A 6,257-nucleotide genomic window follows, 5' to 3' on the forward strand; every position below is an offset into this window, starting at 1 on the left:
CTTTTCTTTTCTTTTTAACAAGTGCACGCCTCATTTTCAATAATTAATTAACAATTTATTTACTAGCATTTAAATGCAGGATAAAAGAGCACTGTCGTTTGGCGCCTAGCTCGAACCCTGGACTTTCAAACAATTAGTCAGCTCAGGCGCATTTCTTCGACAAATCGGCCACCTCCAAGATATTGATTTTATTTATTTATTTATTTTATTTTTTAAATCATGTTTTATGAAATGAGAAGAGAACGGATGGGGGAAAGTCTACTTTGATCGATACTCTACATAGTACATCGATATCAATCTATGTACCCATAATCCTTCATTTGGCCTTTCTTCCGCTAAAGCCAAGATGAAGTAAGAACGAAAATTATCATTGAATGAAATCCCACTTAATCTATTAAATCAAAAGACCAAACGTGTTTTTTTAGTTGTTTTGTAAAAATTAAGTATGTGTCCATTCAGAGTAATGTATTTATTTTTTTATTTCAGGGTCGAGCTGTGTAATTTTAGTGGGCTGAAAATCCACCCTGGCCATGGCCGTCGATACGCCAGAATCGACGGAAAGGTATGTGTAACGTTAGAGCTACGTGAAATTCAAGGATTTGCAACTGAATAATGAGTGTTAATGTAATCTAAAACATGATAAAGGTCACTTCTCTCACATGTATGTACTATGATAATGTAAAAATTCAAAGCAACATGAGCAAAGAATCGAAGTAGATGTATTAAAATTTTGTCCAGATTCTGTTATTACTGACACTGTTCTGACATTGGCTGGTGCACTGCCACTATCGCACCCATCCATGCCTACCGACGAACTACGTCAGATTCACATGCAGCGTGCCGTACCGTACTGTCCGTATACCCAGTTGTTGTGTGACCGGACAGGTTGTGTGTCCGGACGATCAATTTTAGAAAGTCATTTGGAAAAAATTACAAGTGAAGTTTCATCAATTTTTAGTACAAAATGTTAGGAAATATTATGAAGAACAAAATAGAAGATGATTACAAGTCCTATTGAATTCATATTTATAGTCTAATCCAAAGTCAAAGACAAAAAAGAAGGCTTCAAAAAGATAAACTGTCCAGACACCCGATCCTACTAGTACTACTACTACTAGCCTGTTCACTGGCGCCGGGGCTAGCTCTGAAAGTCTTATGACGTATGACTATGACTGAGACGTGCATGACATTCGTTTGGCACGGGTTGCGAAAGCGCACATAGCCAGGAGGCTTCTAGAGAGTAAAAATCATTTACTATAATACTAACGACAACGTCAATGTATGCATACGGTTAGACCAAAAAGGCAAAAGCTTCGGTCTCTGTCTGTAGTGTTATGTTGGTTGTTCAGCTGAACTCCGTTGCCGTTGGCTTCACTCACCAAATACAGAGACCGAAGTTCTAGCGCGATCTGTACAGGGGACTCAATGGCCATATGTTTATGTGTATTAGTTCTGATAAAACGGGGCAGTGAAGTTGTGCGACAGCCGAGGTAAGTCACTGTTTTTGTTCCTTTTAACTTGATTTTCCCCGTTTTTAGGCAATTAATGCCAAGAGGGAATATTAATTTGCATTTCGGTAGCGTTAATTTTCAAAAGTTTGATTCATTAAAGACAAAAATTGAAGAGCCCCGACGGGGGGATTTTGCATTGTAAGTCCCCTAATGGTGGCTGCAAGATAGCGAGCCGTCTGTGTATGAGGAGAAATTTTAAAAATAAGAAAATGTTAAAAAACTCCTCGAAACAGACGGCTGCCAGCTGTCTAGCATATGATATGGTATGCTTACTCGCAATGAAGCCAGATATTCCTTCCCATTCATCTGCATGCACGGCCCTGAAACTTTCGCCCTGTCCCTGAGACTTAAGTTCTAGTTCTACTTTCCTTCTAAAAGATCTAGCCCTAAAATCATGTACATGGGATCCAACTTCATTTCCGACATTGCTACGCTATCTTTTTTATTTTTAAACAAGAATTCATCAAAATAATGAGAAAAATATGAAAAGACGGAAGAGACTTGCCTGATGTTTACGCCGCCATCTATGATCTTGTTTCCTATTATCGGATTGAGTATTGTTCTTCCCTAACGTTATGCGTTACGGACGCGTGCGTCGCACAACGTTGGGGAAGAACAATACTAGGAAACAAGATGGCAGCATAAACATCGGGCAAGTCTCTTCCGTCTTTTCATGATTTTTTTCTCATTTTTTTGATGAATTCTTGTTTAAAAATAAAATAGATACGGTAGCGTAGAAATGTCGGAAATGAAGTTGTATCCCATGTACTGTAGAGGCGCATGGCCAATATTGGAGACTGTCTCCAATGTGGGAGATTATCTCTGATATCAGAGACTTTTGTAAATAATTTGGGTATCCAATTTCAGACTCAGAAGGTGGTTTCAGACCGCCTCGAAGTTCGTCAGTTCAGGTATTCTCTGATCGGGAAATTTACCCCGATCAGAATATACCAGGTATTTTGGTAATGTGAAAGCAAACTACGCGTAATTTCCCCAAAAGAAAATACCCGCTAAATAGTAGGTACTTGGCGAAATTACGAGAACTTTCGCGGGGATTTTTCCAAGGTCGCAGGTATTTTGGCAATGTGAAAGCAATTTACGGGAACTTTTTGCCCAGCGTGTCGTTGGGTGGGTGGCTGCTGGGCTAGTGGTTTTGAATCTCGCGCCTTGCCTGCTTATTAGACCATACTGCGCATGCTCCTAACTTCAAGAATTTATCCCGAAGGGTATGTTTCGGGGCAGTGTGAATGCAGGAATAATTAATGGGTATTTTTTAGCCTAAAAATGTTCTCGTAATTTAACGGGGAATCTTGTGATCGAGCCTAGAGACAGTCTCCAGTTTGGAGACCAATTTCCTTTGTTTACATTTGCTGCAAAAGGATTACCTTGGTGGCAAATGAAAGTGTGATAAGCAGATTCCTCATGAAAAATTACCCCTTTTCACCGTCTACTTAAAAAATTCACCGTCTACTTTTGTTTTGATAAGGATTTTTGTTGTCATTCACACACAAAACAAATGGGCATCTGAGCACAGTGAGACAAAATTTTGAGTGGAAAAAATCATGCTTTTGAAGTTTTGTTGTTGTTTCTTTTGTCCTTTTGCCAAGCAAGTCTCCAATATGGGAGATTGTCTCCCATATTGGCCGTGCGCCTCTACTGATGTATGGTTGGAACTACCCCTTATCGACCTCCTAATTTTCTAAGCATTGTATCTGCGAAAATATTTATCAGATTAACCTAGTTTTCGTCTCATTTGTGCAGAAAATTGAGCCGATCAGATTCCCATGTTTCGATCGGCGACTCCGATTCAATTTGCGTATATATCGGCTAACAACGAATATGACGGTTTTACATTTGCTCATTTGCACCCTTCTATTGAAACCGACCATCCGCGATACACTAAGTTTACGGCCGATTCTTGTCGCGGTGGCGAAATATTTTGACTCTTCCAAATAATTTCTATGATGTCAACATGCTAAATGATTGTCTGACTACTTCCACTGCGAGCTCCGGCACATGATTCGACGAATGACGACGGAAACGGGGCGGGTTCAGGTCTAGTTAAAACAATTTTGATCAATTCTACTAGATTTTTACCTTTTTCCCCTTCTTTTTCTCTCGTAAAATCGATTCTTACCGTTCCTATAGACACTGCGCCTACTCTCCCGCGCGTATTGTTTGTAATACGCAATAATTTTAATGCGCGCAAGGTGGTCGGTTTCAAAAGAGGTGGTCGATATGTAGTGGTCTCACTATACATGATTTAGGGCTACATGTAGATCTTTTAGAAGGAAAGTAGAAATCTTGGGGGCGAAAGTTTCAGGTTTTTGGGCTGTGCGTGCAGATGAATGGGAAGGAATACCTGGCTATGTTGAGAGTAAGCATACGTCAGTAAATGATTTTTACTCTCTAGAAGCCTCCTGGCTATATAGCACACATGCATCAATCCACTTGCAGTCTGCTACCATTGGCATTGTTCTGTCATGTCTGTCATGAACTCATGACTGAGCTAGTTCAATCTTTTCTTAGATCTAGTCGTAGACTAGAATCTAGATAGAAAAGGGGGCATGTCGGCGCTAATGCAGTTAAACAGTTCGTACGACGTGATTTCGAGAGAATTTCCCTGGGCTGGGGCCCTGCCAATAGATCAATCTAACGTTAGTTAGATGATAGATATTTGTAGACCACTTGCACACACGTATTGCAAGGTCATATGCTGTCCTCGCACACCCAACCGTGTTTGGGTCTGGATAGAAGTCGTCAAACATCTCTTCAATTGTCTATTTGCCGAAACTCCTTTTCGCTACTCACCGGGGCCCGGTGAGCCACTCACTGGGAAAAGGAGTTTCGGAAAATATTATTTCTGTAGACAATGATGGTATGTTTGACGACTTCTTTAATTAAATCCAGACCCAAAAACGTTTGGGAGTGCGAGGTCAGCATAACCTAGTCCCTACTATTTTGATATTTTTACCATTTTTAGTTCATCCGGCCCGAAGGGCTAGATGAGCTTATGCCGTAATGCTTCTTCGATCTTCGTCATTTCAAGTCCGATTTCAGTTCTGTTTGTTTTATATAGCACTAGATGGGGGATTCAAAACTTCTACACAGAATTTTGAAACTCATTAAATATGCTAATTTATGCGCATTTTAAAATTCACAATAAATTCTTCATTATTTGTTGGCCGATTTTGATTTTTGTGCTTCCATCTGGTAGAGCTTCATGAGGTTCACCAAACTTAAACTCAGAATTTTTAAATTTTGACTAGAAAAATTGTTTTGCTAATTCATGCGAAGACAATATGCGTGTATAAAAATTCTTCTTCTTTATTTGTAACCAATAGAGCTCCTTCGCGGGCTGGAGCCCAGAGAGCTAACATAGGCTCCCATGCTCTACATTAGCAGACTGTAGACATCGGTACTCTCGATGTTGGGTGTCAAAAACACCCAAATTTTTTGTCATTTTGTTTTATTATGCACCCACCTCAATTATATGGATGAAGGTCTATCAAACTGCAGAATCCTGACATCGAAGTGGAAACTGGAACCTCATAAAAGGGGAAAGTTATGCCACGTTCGTTCTCTCGCTCTCAAAATAGCAAACAAAATGGCCGACCGATACCGAGGCTAGGAAATGAATATTCATGACGCAGAGATAGGGGAATTCCAATACCAAGGTTAGGGCGCATGTGAGTATTTGAGTGTGAAAAAGGGGAATTCCCCCCTCTATGTCATGAATATTCATTTTCTAGCCTCACTACCTCCCAAATTATGCAAAAACATGCCTATACAAAATTTGTTATAACTCTTCAGATAGTACATGTAGTTGACCCCAAAATCTTCTTTTATATTCGGATAAAGTATGAACCATAGATATGATTTCATGTCTCATTTGACCCTCGATTTTATCATGACTTCGAAATGGCGTCAGAACTAAAAGATTCTATTTTTGTGTTATTGCATTTTCATAATTTTGCAAATAAATAGGACTATAACTCTGAATATCAGTCATTTTCTATATATTGTAGCTGAGGTCATACTCTTTCTGATCTATATCTTTACTTCTCATTTTGAGAAATAAATCTTCCTTAGAAATGATAATTTTTAAATGCATATCATAATGCCAGTCTTTGCAAAATTCAGTTTGATATTACATTCATCAGGGTTGGGATCAATTACAAGGTAATTGATCAATTATGTAATTAATTAGGTGATCTGTCAATCGACAGATCAACTATTAATTCCGTACGAATTTTCTTATTTATTTATTATTTCTTTATTTTTATTTTTCCACCCTTTTCTTGTTCCACTAAAATCTCCAAATCTACATCTTCAATTTTCTTCAAAATATTATCAGTTATGAAGACATATCATGTCATGTGTACGAAACAAGTTCAAGGTCAAAAGGTCATCATGACGTCATCTAGACGCTATTTTGTAAAATCACAGAATCAATCATATCTTCATTATCAATTATAAAAAATTAACCATATTTACATCACATTAACTTCAGGGCAAGGGTCAACTATCCATGTCATCAAAGGTCATGTAAAGGTCACGACGTGCACGTCAAAATTTTAAAATGCTCAAAATCACTTTTTGACCAAAATAGAGTACGAATTAGGTCATTTTAAGCATTTCAAAAAATTGCGCGCGCGCACAGTTACGCGCGCGTTCTCGCGCGTAATGGCACTTAAGAGCATAGGATCGCCATTTTTTATATCAATGCATTGATAATATAATTCT

General features: G+C 38.7%; 1 long non-coding RNA gene across 1 annotated transcript; it reads left to right on the forward strand.

The window, feature by feature from the left end:
* The first annotated feature begins 298 nt into the window (after positions 1-298).
* Positions 299-561, forward strand: LOC135154001 (uncharacterized). The gene is made up of 2 exons (XR_010293461.1): positions 299-351; positions 487-561. It is a non-coding gene; the product is annotated as an uncharacterized LOC135154001 (long non-coding RNA).
* The last annotated feature ends 5,696 nt before the right edge of the window (positions 562-6,257 follow it).

This window comes from Lytechinus pictus, chromosome 4 (assembly GCF_037042905.1).
Source record: "Lytechinus pictus isolate F3 Inbred chromosome 4, Lp3.0, whole genome shotgun sequence".
NCBI lineage: Eukaryota > Metazoa > Echinodermata > Echinoidea > Temnopleuroida > Toxopneustidae > Lytechinus > Lytechinus pictus.